The sequence below is a fragment of the Callorhinus ursinus genome, unplaced genomic scaffold (genome assembly GCF_003265705.2).
Source record: "Callorhinus ursinus isolate GAN/ISIS: 27379988/994484 unplaced genomic scaffold, GSC_fseal_2.0 scaffold4, whole genome shotgun sequence".
Lineage (NCBI taxonomy): Eukaryota > Metazoa > Chordata > Mammalia > Carnivora > Otariidae > Callorhinus > Callorhinus ursinus.
In genome coordinates this window covers 140,292,434-140,313,601 of record NW_027397066.1, presented here as the reverse complement: position 1 = coordinate 140,313,601, position 21,168 = coordinate 140,292,434, and the positions used below count along the sequence as shown (strand labels likewise).

Sequence of the window (21,168 nt, the reverse complement as noted above, 5' to 3'; positions counted from 1 at the left end):
CGCATATACCATCTTATCAGGCCTTACAGTAAGTGTTGTTTCTATTTTCAGGATTATGAAACTGGAGTTCCTAAAGTTAAGTAACTTCCCAAAGTCACAAACAGTTAAAAAGAGACAGGACAAGGATCACTGAGAGGACAGACGTCCCCTTGTCTTATACCTTTTAGTTGTTAATTTCTGGACCAGGAAAATCTAAAAGACAGAAATAAAGATGCCATAATTTTTTTTCATATTTTCCCTCTTCCTTCGATAGCAGAGAGTTTCTCTTCATTAATTCAATGATATTTATGGAACACCCGCCGTGTGCCAGGCACTGTTTTAAGAACAGAAGCTACCCTGTCCTTTAAGCGTTTATTTCCTAGATGGAGAGATGGGCGATGAAGAGTATGCCAGTTATAAAGCTACTGTCTCTCACCTCCAAACCACCCTTCTATACTCAGCGTTGCGATGGTGAGGCACAAGCTCGCCCCTCCTGAACCAGCCCTGGGTACCTGTTGTCGAGGGCCTTAGCCAGGGTGGAATGTGCTCACTGCACCTGGGCACAGGCTCCTGCTCAGTCCTGAAGATCCAGGGAGCACCCGCTCACCCTCACCCCACCCCAGCTCCCTCTTTTTTTTTTTTTTTTAATCTATTTGACAGAGAGAGAGACCGCGAGAGAGGGAACACAAGCAAGGGGAGCGGGAGAGGGAGAAGCAGGCCTCCTGCCTAGCAGGGAGCCCGATGCAGGGCTCGATCCCAGGACCCCGAGATCACGACCCGAGCCGAAGGCAGTCGCTCAACCAACTGAGCCACCCAGGCGCCCCCCAGCTCCCTCTTGATTTACCAGAAGCTAGAAGCTGGAAGCCATAGGAACCATAGGAGAGAGTTGAGCACAGAGATGGAAGGAGCACAACTGACAGGAATTCCCGCAGGTAGGGGGGCAGGTAGGGGCTGAAGCGATGTGCTTTGCCCGCTGTTTCCCTGTAGAGCTTTGCCAATAGGGGGCGCTACAGGGAGGGCGGAAGGCTAGAGGAGAAAGAAGATGCTTCCTGAGAGCCTACCTGCTGCTCGAACTCTGAGCATCACTCTAGAACGGCAAGTAGCAGTGCCTTCCATAGCAGCAGGTGAATCCAGTTTGCAGTTTCAACGATTGGAGGCCCAGCTTCATCATGTTCCACCTCAAAACGTCAGCGTCGACTGGCTGGGCTGGCTGCCTTTTCAGAGATCTGAACTTCAGGTAAGAAGGCACGAAGGTACTAAGTTTAATCAATTTCCTTCCTTTGTGCTCCCACCCCCAGGGGTGATAGGTGCTTCCAGCAGTTAGTGCCTCTGTGAGACCTTAGAGTCTCTTTACTTAGCCTTTCAGTTAGTAAATTAACAATGCAGTATTTTGATACGTAAATGTACCATTAGTTACCTAGTTATTGTCCCATGTTAAACAACTACTATTTCTAGTTTTTTACTTCTACACATGACTGCCATGAAGATTAAGTAATAAGCTTTTTCTTTTTTTTAAGATTTTATTTTATTTTTATTTGACAGAGAGATAGCACAAGTAGGCAGAGAGGCAGGCAGAGGGAGAGAGAGAAGCAGACTCCCCGCTGAGCAGGGAGCCCGATGTGGGACTCGATCCCAGGACCCCGGGATCATGACCTGAGCCGAAGGCAGCCGCTTAACCGACTGAGTCACCCAGGCACCCCAGTTTTTTCTTCTTCAAGATTTAGGATTAGTTCTGGGGCGCCTGGGTGGCTCAGTTGGTTGAGCGACTGCCTTCGGCTCAGGTCATGATCCTGGAGTCCCAGGATCGAGTCCCGCATCGGGCTCCCTGCTCAGCAGGGAGTCTGCTTCTCCCTCTGACCCTCTTCCCTCTCCTGCTTTCTATCTCTCGTTCTCTCTCTCTCTCAAATAAATAAATAAAATCTTTAAAAAAAAAAAAGATTTAGGATTAGTTCTTTAAGAGAGATTTCCAGTAATGGAATTACTATGTTAAAGAGTATGGCTGTTTTAATACTCTCCATGTATATTTATACATACTCACATATGGCTAAAAAATGCATTTATGTGTGTGTGTATCTTTCCAAAACATTTTGCCAGTTATTCTTCTCCAAGAAATGAAAGACAATGTTTATATCATTTTTCCTAACCGGTTCCTGACAAAATTATATATTAAATTCTATCTTGTTTTTGTTTAATATACTTGTGCTGTATTACTTGTGTGGTCTAGCATGTTTTCACATGTTATTACATAAATTTTGAGATGTGAGTTAATGTTATTTTTAATAATTTACTGTTCTTCTGAATGCTTGATGTCAGTAGGCTAATGGATTTTATGTTTTAAGTCATGCCCACGATAGGAGTGAGTAAGACTCTGGAAAGATGATTTGATTCCTTTTAGCTCTCAGAATTCCAGAAAATAATAGTCATAATTTAAACAGTTCCTTAATGGTCCCAAGATACTCTCAGCAAGTGATCCCTAAAGAGGAATAGTATAGATTTTTAAAAAATGATACAGAAATTATAGCCATTTATTTTCTCCTGAAAATAATATAAGCTTTTTATTGGATAACAAACGTTATGGCAAACTCCTTAATAGAGAAAATTGCATTTAACCAAACTTTCTACTCTTTACCAGACTTCTTAGTAAATTGCCATGCACTCAGTGATTACTAATAATTTCACATTTTTGAGTTCTGCTTCATTGTTTTAATGCCATCATACAGTCTTTTGAATGAGGGTAGATGATTTTCCATTTTCAACGGTTACCCTCACTAAACTCAATTTGTTTTCTTTTAATCAGAGGATTAAATTAATCAGGGATCCTTCTTAATGCCTTACTGGGGTATTGTGTACATGTGGGGTGATAGTTTGGAGGATTAAATAGATACTGTCATTAAAAACAGGAAAATCCTATGTTCCTTTATGGATAAGTAGCAAAAATAGCAAATTGTATGCCCGATCCATTCTCCCTTTCTCCTTTAGTGACTAGTCTCTAGTTCTACCCCTGTAGTGATGAGCTGGCCAAGAGCCTAGCTTTTCCATGCCTCTGGCAACTAGGATGACCTGTCAGATATAGGTGGAAGGCGTTGGGTGGGACTTCTGGAAAAACCTGTTGGCCTTTCTTTCTCTTTGCCCTGTATCCTAACAGAAATGGTGATATGGGGGCGCCTGGGTGGCTCAGTTGGTTAAGCGACTGCCTTCGGCTCAGGTCATGATCCTGGAGTCCCGGGATCGAGTCCCACATCGGGCTCCCTGCTCAGCGGAAAGTCTGCTTCTCCTTCTCATCCTCCTCCCTCTCGTGCTCTCTGTCTCTCATTCTCTCTCTCAAATAAATAAATAAAGTCTTTAAAAAAAAATGGTGATATGATGGCTGGAGTTCCAGAAACCACCCTGTGGCCTTGAAAATGGAAAACATGTGCTGAGTACAGCAGAACAGAAAGAAAGAACATAGTTCCCTGATATATAGTATGTACACAATATATATACAATATGTGTAATGTGCTTTCCTCAACCACATTGAGCTTCCTAGCTTCAGATTACTTTAACATGAGATAGAGCTATGTGTCTTTTGTTTAGACTATTGTCACTAGTATTAAAATATAATTCCTTTTTTTTTTGAGAGAGTGAGAGAGTACTTGCAAGCGAGTGGGGTATGGGGGCCAAAGGGAGAGGAAGAGAATCTTAAGCAGACTCCACACTGAGTGCAGAGTCTGATGCAGGGTTTGATCTCACAACCCTGAGGTCATGACCCTGAGATCATGGCCTGAGCCAAACCAAGAGTCAGACACAACTGACTGAGCCACCCAAGCACCCCAGTAAAATATAATTCTTTTTTTTTAAAGATTTTATTTATTTATTTGACAGAGAGAGACACAGCGAGAGAGGGAACACAAGCAGGGGGAGTGCGAGAGGGAGAAGCAGGCTTCCTGCTGAGCAGGGAGCCTTGATGTGGGGCTCGATCCCAGAACCCTGGGATCATAACCTGAGCCGAAGGCAAACGCTTAACGAATGAGCCACCCAGGTGCCCCAGTAAAAGATAATTCTTAATAACATCTCTTTGATGATGAAATACTGACATCACATGTAAACAGTTAAATTAGATTTATTATTTCTCCTCCTACTTTAATTGGTTTACAATGATAAATTTGAATATATTTATTTTATTATACAAATATCTGATAGCTTATTAAAAATATAACTCTTAAATATTCTAAGTTATTTGTATCTTTGGATTTTACCTTAACATCATTGCATAACACCTGCAAAATCAATCATCAAACATTTGTGAAGTGCAGATAAGAGGAATATCTACTTTGTAAGACAATATATATGTAAGCACTCAGTAAACATTAAAAGAATGTAAATATTGGCTGCTATCCAACCAGATAGATCCCACGAAGCCAAGGTTAAATCATGATAGAAAAACTAATTACATGAAAGATAAACTAGTGAAAATAATTCTAAGATAAAAAGTAAATATTTCTTATACTCATATGTTTGGAAACACAGTATTTCAAATAAATGCTCTTATGTTATTTTTTTTTACAACCCTACCATTAGATATGGAGGACTTATTTTTATCATCAGAGGTATAAGTATTTTGTAAAGATTAGACCATCAGTACTGGCTCATTTTAAGAAAAGTCTCTGTGAAAATATAGCTTATGCAGTCTCATACGACTACATGCTGTGCTGTGAAAACAGCAGGGAAGTTTTATAAAAAGTAACTTCCCTCACATTTTCCAATATAAAAAAAAAAGTTTGGTTTCACTAATGTCAACCTGTACTCCAGCTGTTTGTGCATATTTTTGTGTGACTCTGCATTTTTCCTGGAGATTAAGATGGTCTCATAAAGAAATCACCCTTCCCACAATAGGCAATTTGCCTTTCAATACGTTGCATAATATATGCTGTAAAGGAAGTAAGGGAGCATGAGCCCAAGGATAAGACAGCCCTGCAAGGTCGTAGGACCCAAGATTTGCAGGGGAGAAGCTGAAGGTAGGAAATGAACAAGCATGCGTCAAGTAGTTTGTATTTTGTAAAAAAAAATCTAGCATTGTTTTGAGAATTATCAAAACCCCTCCACACACACACACACACACACACACACACACACACACACACATATACCAACTCACGCACTCACTAACTCACTCACGAGATCTATGAGCCTATTCGTTGCAAGGAACACCAAATTTTGCATAATCGATAAATCTGGGCATTCATTCTTTGCACTGAATCTAAAGATTTTTTGGTGCTTAATAAGTTCCATTGATATGTTAGTAGAGTTGCTTCATTTATTTCTCTCCCTGTCCCATTTTTAAATCAATTATATCAACTAATTTTAATATCTACCCTGTAAAAAGCCTCTGTGGACACAAAGTGAATAAAACCTAACTTCCAGGAGATTACAGTCTACTAAGAGAAGGTACACACATTCAGTCACCAGCCTGGCATAAGCAAGGCTCAAAGGATGGGTAGCTCAGAATCAAGAGAAACAACCACGCAGACGGGCTGAATTGTTGCCTAGACTCTTGTTGTATCTGACCCTCTCATCAGACTCTATCAACCTGTTCATTTCTAAAAGAATGCAGCTTTTACAGAGATCACAGAAGTAGAGTTTGGACAATGAAAAAAGGGGACATGTTACTATATTTTAGAAACAAGAGAAAAATTGATAGACATTTTGTTAAATAATTATTCTCTTTAGACCTTTAAATAACTATGCTAAATATAAAATACACATTCGTATTTTGTGACTTAGAGGACTTTGGATTTTTACATGAGTGCTTACTTTAAGTGAGATTTTATTATGTCTCATTCCCAAGGAATTTTCTAGAGGAATGCATATTTAATTTATTATAAACTCCTTTGAAATAAAAACCTAGAACTTAACATATATGTTTGTCCACAGGCAAGATTTCAAGACCATAACTTTTGTCTTACATAAAATATATACATTCCCATCCTGGTTCTATATAACAAAGACCAGATTAAGAGTGGTCATTTGGTTTCTATGGTGTGAAAAACCAAATTAGGTAAGGAGAGATTTTGCAAAGATTCATAGGTAAGAAAATTAGAACCACAAGTAAGTGAAAAACTGTTGATAAAGTTGCCATGTGTAGAAATCTTCATTATATAAGTGACTTAAGGAACTCTGAATGAGTCAAATTTATCTAAATAAGTCAACTTTAGATATAGGACCATGATTAGATCAAAGAAATAGGGATATAATTATAAATAATATAGGACTTTTATCCTCTAGCTACCTGCAATATACTGTAATATATAATTAATTTTTAAAAATCACTACAGCACTGTGGTTGAAAATAGACCTACAGTAAGAATGGATGAAGAGATAGCAGTTAGACTATTGGATGTTTTCAGATGAGAATTGGCCAGGGCTATGTTACTGGGTATTCACTAATTCAAAAAAGATTTATTAAATGTCAAATATGTGCAAGGCACTGTTCTTTAACTGAGGATTTAGCCAGAAACAAAATAAGTGCAAGTCTCTGTGCCCTGAAACTAACATTCTATTGGACAAGATACACAATAAGATAAGTATGGAAAATATGTAGTATTTTACAGAATCATAGGTACATAAGGGAAAAATAAACCAGGAGAGGGAAATTTGAAATGCCATGATGAGCTGAAATTTTAGGTGGAACATCCAAGGAAAGCCTCCCCTAGAAAGTAGCTTTTGAGAGGTTGGAAATGAGGGAGCTAGCCTTGAAGGTTTCAGGGAGACAATTTCATGCAGAGTGAGCCCCAAAGGTGAAGACTGTGGAATGAGAACATTCCTAGTGTGATCAAGAATGAGCAGTGAGTCTGTATGGTAAGAACAGAAGGAGTAGGGGAGATGAGAAGGAGATGAAATTGGCAGGTTAATAAGGGGCTTAGGTTATGCAGAACCTAGAGATCATTGCACATCTTTGGTATTTACTCTGGGTGAGATGGGAAGCCTGTGTCAGCTATTTATCTATTTTCTCTTGATTCTCAAGGCAACCTTCAATACTTCTCTATGATGCTGGAGCTGGGTCTGTTAATTACATTTCCCAATTAGTCAGATGGCTTCCTGTTAACTTTTGCCAATAGAAAGCCATAAAAGAGATTGTAAGGCAACGGGAAAAGAGAAGAGACACACTCTTCTGTTTTTCCTGTCTCTCTTTATATTGGTCAACAGCAGCTCGTGGCTTCAACCTTCACATTCTGTGAGCACTTCCAGGACCAGCCCTGTGGCACCTCCTCAAAGGTTTCAGCAGCAGCGATTTGGGACCCCTCAGACTCTGAGGTCTGAGGACCAATGCATTAGGGTTCCTCCTTTAACCTTCTAAGTCCTGATCATTTCCTCACCTACCCCCAATTCCTAGGACCTAGGGATGGAAGTTCCCTCCTGAGTTATTAATATCTGGGTTACTGCAATGTTCTTTTTTTGTTCCTTCACCTTCAAACACCTATGTTACCAACTCTCTGTTTAAATGTCCTTTGTTAAAAATGCTTAATGTAGTTTCTGTTTTCTTGATGATTACAGTGTCAGGTAACAAGAATAATCCCAGGAAAGCCTCAAAGATGGGATTACAGAATTGTTTGAGATATGTCCTTGACCTTGAATTTAATTAATGCTAAGTTCCTTGTCAGTAGAAAATGGGATACTGATATTGCCATGGCATGCACTATTTAATTAAATTACCACCTGCAGTTACTTGGGATAAAGTGCTTATTGAAATAAATATCTTAGGGGACCAAGTGGCTGCTGCAGTTCACTGATACAGTGGTAATGATAACTATGATAACTGTGGGGTAGAATGACTATTTCTGACTGCACTGGGGACCATACAAAAGGAAAATGACATGCTCAGGGGTTTAACAATCTCAGAGCTTCTCCTTGTGATCCTAAAGAATTTCTTATTTTTGTATGAATGTGTATTTTTTAAATTTGTACACAGCAGGGCAGCTATAGCTAAAAATTAAGTTCAACATTTAAGTATTTGGGTTAGATATAGAATTACAATGGAAGGTCTATTTGCAGACTTTCCAAGGGTCCTAAGTGAAAATTAGGACACTGATTGGGAAGGAGTAGAGATATCGAGGTGGACACAAATAAAGCTAAAATCTTGAATCTACTCTGAGCCTTCCTTTCAGTGAAAGGCTTCTTCTCCTCAAGATCTACCATTCCTATCCTGTCTAGTCCTACAGCTGGAGAAATCTGAGCACCTTCTAACAGAAACAAGTGAAAAACTCAACCAAGGAAGAAACAGGTTATACCCCAAAAGAATTAAAATATTTTCCTAAATTATACTGGCATGAACCTAGGGGTTATATGTGAGAATATGTTATAAGGGTGTTAGAACGAGGTAGATCAAATGTGACACTGATTCAGGACAAAGTAATCAACATAGTTGTTCTTATCCCAGATTTAATATAGTAGGTTGACCAGATGAAAGTTGTCCTAACAGTTTTCTTGGTTTATTGGATTCAATGGTGGCCCTCTTTCAATAAGGCTGGATGAGAATTTACTATACTTTACTAATATAAAGAAAAGCCTGAGGGATATAGGAATATAAGGTTGGACTTAACTTGTGAAACTTGCATATGCACCACCTCACTACATCCCTTTGGATGGCCCAGAGGGTATTCCCTTCACTTAGGCATGAGCCAGTATCCTTGCAAAGCTCTATGGTAACTAGCCCCTAAAGGCTAACAATGGCAGTGGAAGGTGCTGTCATTGAAAAGGAATCTCTAATCTCAATAGATATCACACGATCATAGAGTAGCAGAAGTAGCAACGCTAACTTCAAAAATCCAAGATTTTTTTTACAATTACTGTAATGGACCCCAAGGAAGGGTTGGTAATCAGAATATCTTGCCTTACAAGAATCTTTTACTATGGCTACTTGATCCTAGGAGTGAAATATCCTAGGAGTAAAATATATGGCTAGATTTCTAAAGTGTTAATTAGTCAATATAACAAGTAAATTTTAGGTAGAAATATGGCTTGAGTATTCAGAGTCAAACACCCACTTCCCAAACCTAAGCCAATTCATTGACCTGGAGTTATTTGATTAAAAGGGAGCCTAGAGGGGCTCTGGGGTGACTCAGTCCGTTAAGCATCTGACTCTTGATTTTGGCGCAGGTCATGATCTCAGGGTCCTGAGATCCAGCCCTTCATCTGGCTCCAAACTGGGTTCGGAGCCTGCTTAAGATTCTTTGTCTCCCTCTCTCTCTGCCCCTTCCCCACCCCCACTGCCCCCAGCTCTCTCTCTCTCTCGCTCTGACAAATAAATAATAAATAAATAAATAAATAAATAAGAGGTTAGATACCTTTGAGAAAGGATCCTACAACATTGCCACAATATAAACTGTAAAACCTTTCCAAGCCTTCTCAAAACCTGATCGCACACATTTAATAGGTGACTGTGTCCTTACTGTGTAAGTTGATGCTAATCCTAGGAACTCAGAAATTATTTTCGAACACTGCTCAAAGTAGATGGCTAGGCAGTGGGTGAAAAGCTCCATCTCCTAGTGGGCCAATTCAGAGGAATTGAGATGTAGTGGGAGAAGAAGAGCTATGTATGTTTTCTTCCTCACTTATGTAGCATACTGATAAATAGAAGTTTCCACAGCTCCTCCTTTCGAGGTAGGATCTATTTTTCCATGTCTTGAAATGGGCTGCCCTTGTGACTTCCTTTGGTCAATAGAATATGGCAGAAGTGACCGTGTGATTCTAAACTTGGGTCTCAAGAGATTTGTATCCTTCTGTTCTTTCTTTTGGAACCTTGCAACTACCACATAAAAGGGCCTGTCCTTGCCATCTGGAAGTTGAAAAACCACATGGAACATAGACAAACCATTACAGCCAAGGCCCCAGACACACAAGAGAGTCCAAAGACCAACCATCCCAGCAGCTGACCACAGACAGATGAGTGAGTCCATCTGAGCCCTGAGGAATCACTAATTTGTTTCATCTTTTATTTTATCCTTAATACTTTGTGTAAGGATTTTTTAGTGAGACTGTGACTGAACAAGATGATTTAACATCCCCTAGAGATGGGACACAGTCTGTGTTAAGACTTGGAGTCTCCTCTTTATGGGGAAAAGTGTGTGAGTGACCTCATTTGGATAAAAGAGAGTTGGACCCTGCTGGGTGGAAGCATGAGATTGTTATTGTTGTTGCATTGAAGTTAAAATATGTGTAGAGGAGTTTTTATGAGTGCTGAGTAGCCGAAGTGGGTGGCTTTATGGTGCTGAGACCAAGGCTGGAATTTTGCAAATTACATTTCCCAGTCACATCGGCCAGCTGACTTCCTTTTAGAGTCTACCTTCAAGATACATAGAGAGAAGACAGAGGAAGGGACTTCCTTCCTGTTTTCCCTGTCTTTGCCAACATTGCCCAGAAGCAGCAGTTGGTTCAAGCCTCCAGTCTTTTATGACATTTCTAGCAGAGCCCTTGGGTGTGTTCTCAGAGAAACTTGCAGCACCCTGGCAGTGGTTCCTTCGTTCAAAGTATGAGAACCAGCTCCGCAGAGCCCTTTTAAGATCCTAGCTTATAACCTATCTCTTCCCTTTTTGTTCCCTGGCCCAATGATGGCGCTTGTTGCCCACAGTTATTAATTGTTGTTACCGTTAGGTTGTCCAACACCTACCTGGGTAAGGGTCCCCTCAGTTTCAAATGTCCAGTGTTGTTTCTGGTTTTTTGACTACACTCTAGCTGACAGAAAGCCTTTGAAGGGTTCTGAGATCTGGAATAATTTGTCTTGCATTTTAGTGGGATCACCCTGGCAGCTGTGATGGAAAAGACTAAAAGGAAAGACCAAATAGGAGAGTATTTCAGTAGAAGCATTTGGACCTGAGTGTGACAAAGTGGTTACATTCTGTATATATTCAAAATATATTTGAAGGTATTGATGATGGGATTTGCAGATAGATCAGGTGTAAGCTTTGAGATGAGAGGAAAAGTATGAATTATCATCCAGGAGAGTAGGAGGCTGAATCAAGCCCAGAAATTCAGTGTTAATGTTAGGTGACAATTAAGATTAGTGATCATGAATTTAAAAGTGAGACCAATTAGCACAGCTGTGTATTTTCTACGGACATAGTTCTATGGTGGTTCCATTTGTTAAGGTAATGCTACTTGCTGCAACAAATTAACCCTGAAATCTTAGTGGCCTAACACAATAGAAATTTATATTTCAGTAACTTAAAATCTAACAGGCAGTGAGACATGGCAGTAAAGGTGGAATCAAAGGTGGTACAATTTTGTCTGTTTCAGTGATCCTGGCTGAGGCTCAACACATGTTTTTCCAAGGTTATCCTGGATGTTGACATCCAGCTGGAAAATTGGGGAAGAGAAAATAGAGGATCTCAAGAAATTTTATTTATGCCCAGCCTGGAAGTGGTATATATCATTTCTACTTACATTTCATGGACTAAAATTCAATGCCATAGCTACATCTTAAGTCAACAGAGGCTGGGAAATATTGTCCAACTTTGTACCCAGGTGGAAAGGAAAATAGGTTTGATGAACTATTAACCAGTCTCTGTGAAACAAGAGACAAGGTCTGTCACTGCAAGCAGAGATTAGGCAAAGAGCTGGACCAGGGCTGTCATTTTGCAACAGTACCACAAAAGTGAGAGAAAGGCAAAGGGGTTCAGTACATACATGAGGAATGATTGTGACTGACCATGAATTTAAACTGGATAAGGAGAGGACACAGGAGAGAGCAAAGACATGAGGCTTGATGTGCTGAGGTGCCAGAGTGGTGAAAAGATTGAGAACTGCCATTCTAGTGGATATTAGCTGGCAAGATGGGCGGTGCTGGTTGGAGAATGTGTTGCTTAAAATAGAAAATTTGCATGAATTGCAGTGCCACTTTTTTTTTTTAAATAAGAGTATGACCTTGACATTTAGTATCTGAGATAGGAGGCAAGAAAGATCATTGGGACAGTGACTGTCAAGGAATTTAGAGTCTATGATATTGATAGATGATCTATACAGATATCTAAATGTTGAAGAGAGTGGCAGGTGCTGAATCTTTGAGGAATGAGGAAATATGAAAATAAGAATAGTGGATAATTTAGAAAGTTATTTAGTGGGTAAAAAGACAAGACTTGGTCATCGGTTACTGGTAGTCGAGATGAAGGAAGTGTTAAGAGTTAATCCCAGGTTTCTCACTTATGCAAATGAGTGGGTAGCCTGGTCATTTACAGAGGAGGAGCACTGCAGTATAACTCTCTTTAGGAGATAAATAATGAGTTTATTTTTGGACATATAGAATTTGAACTTTCTCTTTCTCAAATATCTAAATGGAGATTTTGATGAGATTGTTTGAAATCTAAAGGTCTTAGGGCTCAGAGAAATAACAGATATGAGGTATACATTTGGGAGTCATTGGAAAATAAATAGTAACTTAAGACCATGTATTAATATTATCTGGGGAGTCATTGGGAAACAGAACTGAACTTTGAGACATACAGAAAAATGAGGCACATAGAGAACACTATTATTTATTCAACCTACCATATTAATTCAAGAATAAGTATACCTATGTTGATTAATTTGGCCCGATCCAATGTCATATTTTGTCCTCCTTAGTCTAACATTCTTAAAATGTATTCTCATGTGTATTCCCTAGGTGTATGCCAATATAACTTAGACAAATATTACAATCTTTTGGAGTGTAACCCATTTCTTCCTAGGGTGAATTTTTTATTTGTTCCTATTGGACTCTACTCAAATCTCTCTATTACAGGTCTGGACACAATAGGGATGGTAAGGATAGGTCTTGAGAAGAACAAGCACCCCATTGAAAGAAAGCTTAAAGTAGATTCAAGATTTTCATCTTTGTTAATATCTACCCCAATAACCCTGCTCTTCCTAATCAATGTCCTAATTTTTACTTAGGACACTTGAATAGTCTGTGAATACACCTTACATTTTGATCCTATAACTAACCCAGATACTAAATGTTGAGTTTAATTTTCAGCCACTTCTGCCTTACCATTTGCAAGTGAAAACTAATACATGTAGACAGAAATATGACTTTTTTTTAGGATTACAAGAGAAATTCTATATTTGAATTGACACTGTTAAACCTCTGAAATGTTTATTTATTTTTTATATGGTCTCCGGGGCAGACATAAATAGCCATTCTACCAAAATCAAGAGAGTGTGAAGTGTAGTGACCAAAGAATAGAGTTATTCAAGAAGGAAGGAATGGCCAATAGAATTAATAGTAACATTTATTGAGAACTTACTAGGTGCCAGGCTTCGTTCTAAGAACTTCATATTTTCATTTACTTTATTCTTACAACATTCCCATGAAGTAAGGACTATTTTTATCTCTGTTTTACAGAGAAGGAGACTGAGGCACAGAGAGATTTCTTTTTTAACTAATTGCTTTCAGTCCCAGCTAGTAATTGGCAGATCTGGGAATCTCTCCCAGGTCATCTGACTCCAGAGCCCAGTTTTAACAGCTACTTTATACTAACTTCTAACCAAAGTGGTCAACCTACTCAGAGAAAAGTGGGGCAAGAAACACAAAATTGATTTTTGGATTTAGTAGCATGAAAGTCATTGTTGATGATAGTGAGAGCTGTTTCAGTGGAGTAGTAGTTCATGAGGCTCATCAGAGTATGTTGAGAAGATAATGGAAAGGTAAGAAGGGGATACAGTGAAGGTTCTCAACTATGTCAAGAAATCTGACTGTCAAGGTCAAGAGAGGAAGAGAAAGAAGATGATAGAAGTAAAACTGGGTCAAGGAAAGTTTTATTTTTGTTTATATTTTTTGTTTTGTTTTGTTTTTAAGATGAAAAGAACTCTAAATGTTTATGGGGAGGATCTGTTTGAGAAAGAAGGTGTTTGATTACATAAGAGAGCAACAAGATCAGAAACAGTGCATGCTTCCTGGGAAGGTAAGAGGAGATTAAATGTAGGGCACTGGTGGAAGAACTGACCTTAACAGGGTCAAGGACAATGTGCTTCTTCTGTTTGAACAGGAGGGGAGGAGAAGTGGATGGGTGCAAATGCAATTAGTTTCATAGGCTGAGTGGTTGGGAATTAAGGTGGTGCCCATCTGATAGGTTCTATTTTTCTCTTCTAGGAAGTAAATTCATCTGGGCTTGGGAAATGATGGGGCTAGTGTGGTGTAAATAGAGATTGAAAAAAGTATAGAATGTGTGAAAAATTGAGGCCAGTGAGAGATTTGTTAATGACCTAGGTGAAGTCAGTGATGATAAGTTTATCGTGTTACTTTGCTCTGTTTTTTATTTCCTCCAATATCATTCACTGCCGAAGACACAGAAAATTGATTCCCTTAGAATTTAGTTTTGCTAAATGAATGCAATGAAAAAACAGAAAGAATTGGAGTTTACAAGGAAAAAAAGAATAACTGAAATAATGGACCATGGAATCTAAACTGAACAGGAAAACAGTAAAGATAAGAAGGATTATGGTTATGGTCATTGTCACGGTCATAGTTATGGTTAGAATTAAGGCAGGGGTAGAATAAGGGTAGGGTAGAATGTGGAAGGGTCAAAAGACTAAAGACCTGAAAAGATCGATGAATGGTCATCATAGATTTTAGCTGAAAAATAAACTTATTATGGATGGATGATGATTTGAATTTTATTAGTTTCAGGCTATGGCCAGGTCCTGATTATGGCTTTAAGAATGAGTGTCAGAATGAAGTAGAAGAGAACTTTAGAAACAAGTAGTTAGAGTCCTAAATGGGTTGGCCATGGACCTGAAAATTTTACACAATAAGAGCAGAAATCTTGGGTTATAGGAGTAGACTATCTGTGACTTAGGTGTCAAGGTATTCACTGAATGATGCGGAGTTACTGAGTGGCTGGTAGGTGCCACCTATAAGGTATGGGAGTGTGTGCTGACTAAGTGGCAAGCCTTACAGCAGTGGGAGTCCTCATTGGACAGTGGGAAAGCAAATGTCTGAAATCTGCTAACATTACTGCTTGAATGCTTAATATATGGAGGTGACAGAAAAATAAAAGCGATGTCTTAAGGCCTACAGGTGAAACTGGGTTCTCAAGACAGGGCCAGGGTCCAGTTGAGGCAGAGGTGGAAGGAATGTTCTAAATAGAAGTTGATGGTATAGGGATTTTTATGTTATGGAGTAGCTCTTTTAGGGGGAACTTTTGAATCAGTGGGGGAAAAGGATGAGGAGGAGGGACTGGGAGAAATTGTGTCAGGAAGATAAACAGCATAATGCAGTAGGAAATAGACTTTTTTTTTTTTGCAATAGATTATACAATTTTTTAAAGAGGTTTCTGAGACTTTGAATATTGGCTGAATTAAATAGGAATGAAGTGACTTGGGAATTCAAGAGTTTAGTCCTGACAGTCTCTGGAGGAGGTTGAATTGAGGGATTGATAGATAGTTCTTGGCTCACCTAACTTGAGGCAATGTTTGTTTGGCCACAGGAGTCTTCGAGCAGAACACACAGATTGAGTAGTGTAATGGTCCCATCGCTATAAGCCCATCCTGTTTATTATTCATCTAAATGTTTATTACTTTGACTACAATCTGTTTTTGCATGTAACATTTTGTGTGGCAAGTGTTTATTTACAAATCTCCCCTGCTGAACTCTAGGTTCCCAAAGGACAAAACTGAGTCTTGTCCTTCTATCCTTAGCACTTGGCTTAGTGCCTGTTCAATAAATATTTGATCCAATGACTTTAAACACACTATTTCTAGTCCAAGTTCATTGCACTGTCTACTAATCAATATAGTTTATCAATGCAGTGCATTGCTTTGTTAGTTCATGATTACTTGAAAAAAAATTTTAAGTCTAGATAATAATGAGAGGTTGGATACAAGCAAGAGGAAGAACGTGGAAGCATTAGTTTGTGTACTGACCAGTGATAAGAGAGAGAGGAAACCAATTAGCATTCTTTTCTTTATCAGCTGTTTTCAATTGTGTTATGATGACCTAGATAGGATTTCCCATAAGAACTGAGTAGTGAAAAATAAACAAATAAATAAAAGAGGAATAAGTCAATTGCTTAACTGCATTTAATCTGAAGTAATCAATCTGAAAAAATTATTTGAAGAACAAATGGCTTGCTTGACTCCAGTTGATTATTTGTAACTGACATTTTACAATAAAACACCTTCCCTCATTTGCATCATCAGATTATATAGCCAAACTTTCTTAAAATGAGTTAAATCTATGTACCACGACAAAATCCAATCAGAGCCTTAATTTTTTAATGATCCCTGGTTATAATTTACATCTTTCCTATTGAGTGATAGATTTTTCTCCTGTTCTAGAATTCTGAACCTTTTTTATACTAGTTAGATTGTAATTCCTGACCACAGGCTTCACAGAGGATGTTTCAGAGCAGCAGAGAGTATGCAGTTTCATCAAACATTATCAAATATAGCTCTTGCCAAAATCCAGTGGTGAAACTATGTAACAGCCTTGTAGGGAGAAGCAGAATAACAGTTTCACAAGGTGAGGTTCTAAGCTGATCTCTGACATAATTACACTTCCCTTTTTAATCATAGATTTCACTGTTAAATTTTTAATAATACTGTAATAAACTTATTATTAAAATTACCACATATCAAGTGCCTACTCTGTGTTGGATGATTGACAGTATCTCGTGCCTGTATTATCATAAAATTAATCCAGAGGAATTTTCTTTACAATTCTCAAATTACAGATGATTCAACAGTCTTGGAAAAGTTAAATTATCTGCAGTCCCAAAAGTTTTAAGAGAGCACCTCAGATTTAAGATCAGGTTTACTAATTCCCATTCCCATGCTCTTTGTACTCCATGCCATACCACAGTTACCTCCATGCCATACCAGAGTTACCAGTGGTTCTTGTGGAATGGAGACAAATGTGTAAACACACATGCATGCACGCTAAGCACTGGTCAGGACATAGGAGAAATCAGACCCAGCTGAATGAGAACTAAGCAATGATTCTAATGAGAAATTTAAATTTTCTGTCTTCAATTCCATGTTGAGCTTTTTTGTTGTTGTTGTTCACTGTAATGAAGAATATTGTGTTTTCTGTGGAAAGATTTTTCATTTCATGTAGTTTTATAATATAGGTACAAATTTTAAAATGAAAATAAATAGTAAAAGGATGTCTCATTCAAGTAAAAAATGTTACTTCATCTACTGGTCAGTTGAACTACAGACAGTACTTTACCTGCAATTCCAAAATCCAAAACTCTTTAAAACCTGAAAGTTTTGGGGGTGCCTGGGTGACACAGTAGGAAAAGCAACTGACTCTTGATTTCAGCTCAGGAGGTGATCTCATGGACTTGAGATCAAGCCCTGCATCAGGCTCTGTGCTCAGTGTGGAGTCTGAGTGAGATTCTCTCTCCCTCTCCCTCTGCCCCTCCCACTCATGCTCTCTCTCTCTTTCTAAAATAAATAAATCTTTAAAAAAAAAAAAACCTTAAAGTTTTGGTTGAGTGTGGTTTTAGAACTTATTTGGCTTATAAACATGCCCTGAACTGACATTGGACTATATATAACCTTTAACTTACTTTGTATGAATTTTCATGTATATGAAAAATTTCATGTATATGGTATATACACCACATTGCTGTTCTAAAATCCAAACAATTTGAATACGAAAAGACATCTGGCCCCAGGAGTTTTGGAAGATGATCTTTCAAACTACATTTCTCTTTCACGTTCAGCTCTGTTGCAGTTCTACAAATGCTACCCTAAGTTTATGTAGTAAAGTTTCACTAACTCAATATATTTGAAATTAGCTTGAAGTATGGGACATATTTTATAATTAATTTATTAATGTATGAGTAAGCAGACATCCAAGGAGAGGGCATCCACCCCTTGTAGAAGCCAAGGTGGTCTTTTTACTTTTACACTGTGAAGTCGTAAGAGTTCAAAACTCATGATATAGGGCATTCCCATCACAACAACAAATCTCTTCAAGCTCATTTGCAGTGAACCCCCTTTCCACCCGCAGTATGACCAATCATTTGGCCACTATAGAATGGAATCCTACAGTGTGTACTCTTTTCTGCCTAGCTTCTTTCACGCAGGTTGATGATTTGGGGATTCATCCATCTTCCTTCATGTATCACTAGTTTGTTTCTTTTTATTGTAGAGTCGTAGTCCAGCATATGAGTATTTCATGATTTGTGTATCTATGTACCTATTGGTGGACATCTGGGTTATTTTTAGATCGGGGCTATTTTGAGTAAATTTGCTATCAATATATTCATGTACAAGTCTTTTTGTGGGTATATATTTTCATTTTGGAGAGGGGATAAACACCTAGGAGTGGAATCAATGAGTCCATACAAAAAGTGTATATATAACTGTGTGAAATTGCCAAAGTGTTTTCCAAAGTGGTTTGCCATTTTATACCCCCACTAACAACATATCAGAGTTTCAGTTGCTACCCATATTTGACACAGATGGTATCATTAAGATTTCATTTCGGTATGTGTTTGCTTGTTTCTTTGTTTTTAATAATTTCAGCTAGTCTAAGTGTATGTAGTAGTATCTTATGGTAGTCTTAATTTGCATTTCCCTGATGACTAATGAAGTTCAACATCTGTTTCTGAGCTTATTAGCCATTTGTATGACTTTCTGTGAAGTGTTTTGTTCACATAACATTCCCCTTTTTTGGTCGTCTTATTGTTGAATTATGAGAATTCTTTCTGTCTTCTGGATTCAAGTCCTTTATCAGACACATGTGTTATGAATATTTCTTTCAGCCTGTGGCTTGACTTTTCATTTTCAGTAATATCTTTTGCTAAGCAGATGTTTTACTTTAATTAAGTCCAATTAAAAAAATTGTTTTATGTAGTTCATGCTTTTTTTGTCCTAAGAAATCTTTGCCTGCCCTAATGCTGCAAAGATTTTCTTTGAGTATAACAGTTCAGAAATAAAATCAGCTCACCTTTTGCTTTTCCTTTTTTGAGTGAGAATTTGAGCCAGATAAATGTTAAATTCCTTCTCAACTCGTGTTTTTTTAATTAGTTCCTGAGATTTTCTATGGGAAAAAAAATCCGTGCTAGTCATTTCTCTAAACAATATGGGTAAATCAGAGGTTGATAGTTTTAGTTCTTAGTGAACATACACTATATTAGGAGAAATAAAAGAAGTATAGTTCAAGGATGAATGTGTTAAGTGCCCCCAAGCACAGTATAACCATGTTTCTAAAGATATTCTAGGCACCAGAGGTTCACTGCTGACTGAACAAGGAAAGCTTTATGGAAAAGGAAGCACTCAACCTGGGCTGTAGGTGATGGTGGAATTCTGATGAATGGGGTGAAGATAGGGCATCAAAAATGTAGCATGGCATAACAAGGAGCAAAGAGGCAATTTTTTAAACAATACGAGTGTTCAAGGAATAGTGGACCATGCAGTTTGTTTGGAGATTAGCTCCATTTTAGGTGGATAATGAGACCTGAGGCTGGAAAAGTAATTTGGAGGCTGAGTGGAGGGATGGTTCATAGTGTGTCAAGCAAGTGCTGCTTACCTGACCAAATAGGTCTAGATTCTGTCTGAAAAGACACCCAAGGATGATTTCAGGTAGAGAAAGAGTAGAGTCAAAGAGGTGCTCTAGAAAGGTTTTCATGTAGTTTTGATGAGAGGGGTTCAAGGGATAAATATATTGAAGAGGGAGACACCAGTTAGGACTTGGATAGAAGGAACTGGACTTGACTTTTAGTACTGTATTTCTACTGTACTTATTTTCACACATTCATGTTCTGTTTCTCCATTGTCATTATGAGGGTGTTTTATTTTTTTAAGTGCAGGGCTGGGGCTTATTCTTCTTTTCATACTCTCCAGTCTGTAGAGTAAATCACACAGCAATGTTGACTGATACACAGGCAGTCCAAAGAGAGTGTAGGAGGATGGCAGAGAGAAAATAGAAACTGCCAGTTCCAGGGAAATATTAACCCTAGTCCCATAATTAGAATTGCGTTACAGACATACATAATATTGTATCAAAATCTCACTTATTTAGAAACCAGTTTTGCTTTTGACCATGTAAACATAGGAAGGTGACATTTACCCTAAAGTCTCTCAAATTTGCTTTCACTGTCTGTAAAATGAGAGGTGTAAATGAAATAATTCTAAGGTGACTTTTATCTCTGAATCTCTGGACATCGGTACAAAACCAATGTGTTATTTCTTTCTTAAGTATCATTTAATGTGAGATGATTTACAGAGGGGTCTTAAAAGTGGTCATTTGTGTTCTAAAAAAATGAGTTATCCCAATAATAGCATTTAGAATAAGCAACATAGTAAATCACTGAATATAGGATGTACAGGGTATTGATTCTCTGTTTGGTGATGGAGTGATTTTTGTAAGCATTTTTCAGCCTTAATTCCATGTTAGCTTTTATCATATCATACATTGACTTAATACAATATGATCATTGTAACATGGCTTTAAATTCTCCATTTTCTTTTCCTCTACATGCCTAAAAACACGCATCTTGCTTGTGGATTTAGAAAATAGTGCTTATCACATACTACTTTCCCACTAAAACCCCTTAACCATCAACATGAGGGAAAGAAAAGAAGAAAAGAAGGAAAGAAGGAGGGGAAAAAAGGTAGACCACTGGTCCACACAATGTTTTGGGGTTGAGGAGGAGGAATGAAAAGGAGAAGAGAACCCTGCTGGAGTCCCTAAAAACTGAAAGAGAACTACACTTTCATTCACTGTCCCCAATATTACTTTTCTGTAAGCCTTGAGTGTTGTATCCCTCAGCTGGAGAAACTCTAATTTAGTGTTAAATCAATAAAATAATTTTCCAGAAATTTACATCTTTCATATATATATGGTAAAATGATAGAATTTTTATATTTAACTCATTTGCAAATTTCTGAATACCATTTACCATTTATGTTGAACTTTATTAATTTAATAGAAAAATATAGATTCTGTTTTACATAAAATAATTGACAAACTGATTGCTTAATGATTTATAAAAATTAACTTTTATCCAAAACTTGAGAAATCCTAAACTTTCAACATTTCAAGCATTTTATTTTGCTCTTTATTTAGAAAGAGAAATAAGAAGCTCTCCTGAGAAAATTTCTTTGCAAGCAAAATGCGTTCCGAAAAGGCTTGTGAAACTCTTATTTGATATTGTTATCTACTAAGGGAGAGAATGAAATTATCATTTGATAAAGCCCAAAGAAAAACTTGATGGTCTCAGATAAAAT

The 21,168-nt window shown here is 38.0% G+C and overlaps 1 long non-coding RNA gene across 1 annotated transcript in view; it reads left to right on the top strand.

Annotated features, from left to right (window-relative positions):
• The first annotated feature begins 1,130 nt into the window (after positions 1-1,130).
• LOC141372527 (uncharacterized) overlaps positions 1,131-21,168 on the top strand; it is a 41,934-nt gene continuing 21,896 nt past the window's right edge. The window contains exon 1 of the long non-coding RNA XR_012377804.1: positions 1,131-1,216. This is a non-coding gene — a long non-coding RNA (uncharacterized lncRNA). The remainder of the gene's footprint in view (positions 1,217-21,168) is intronic.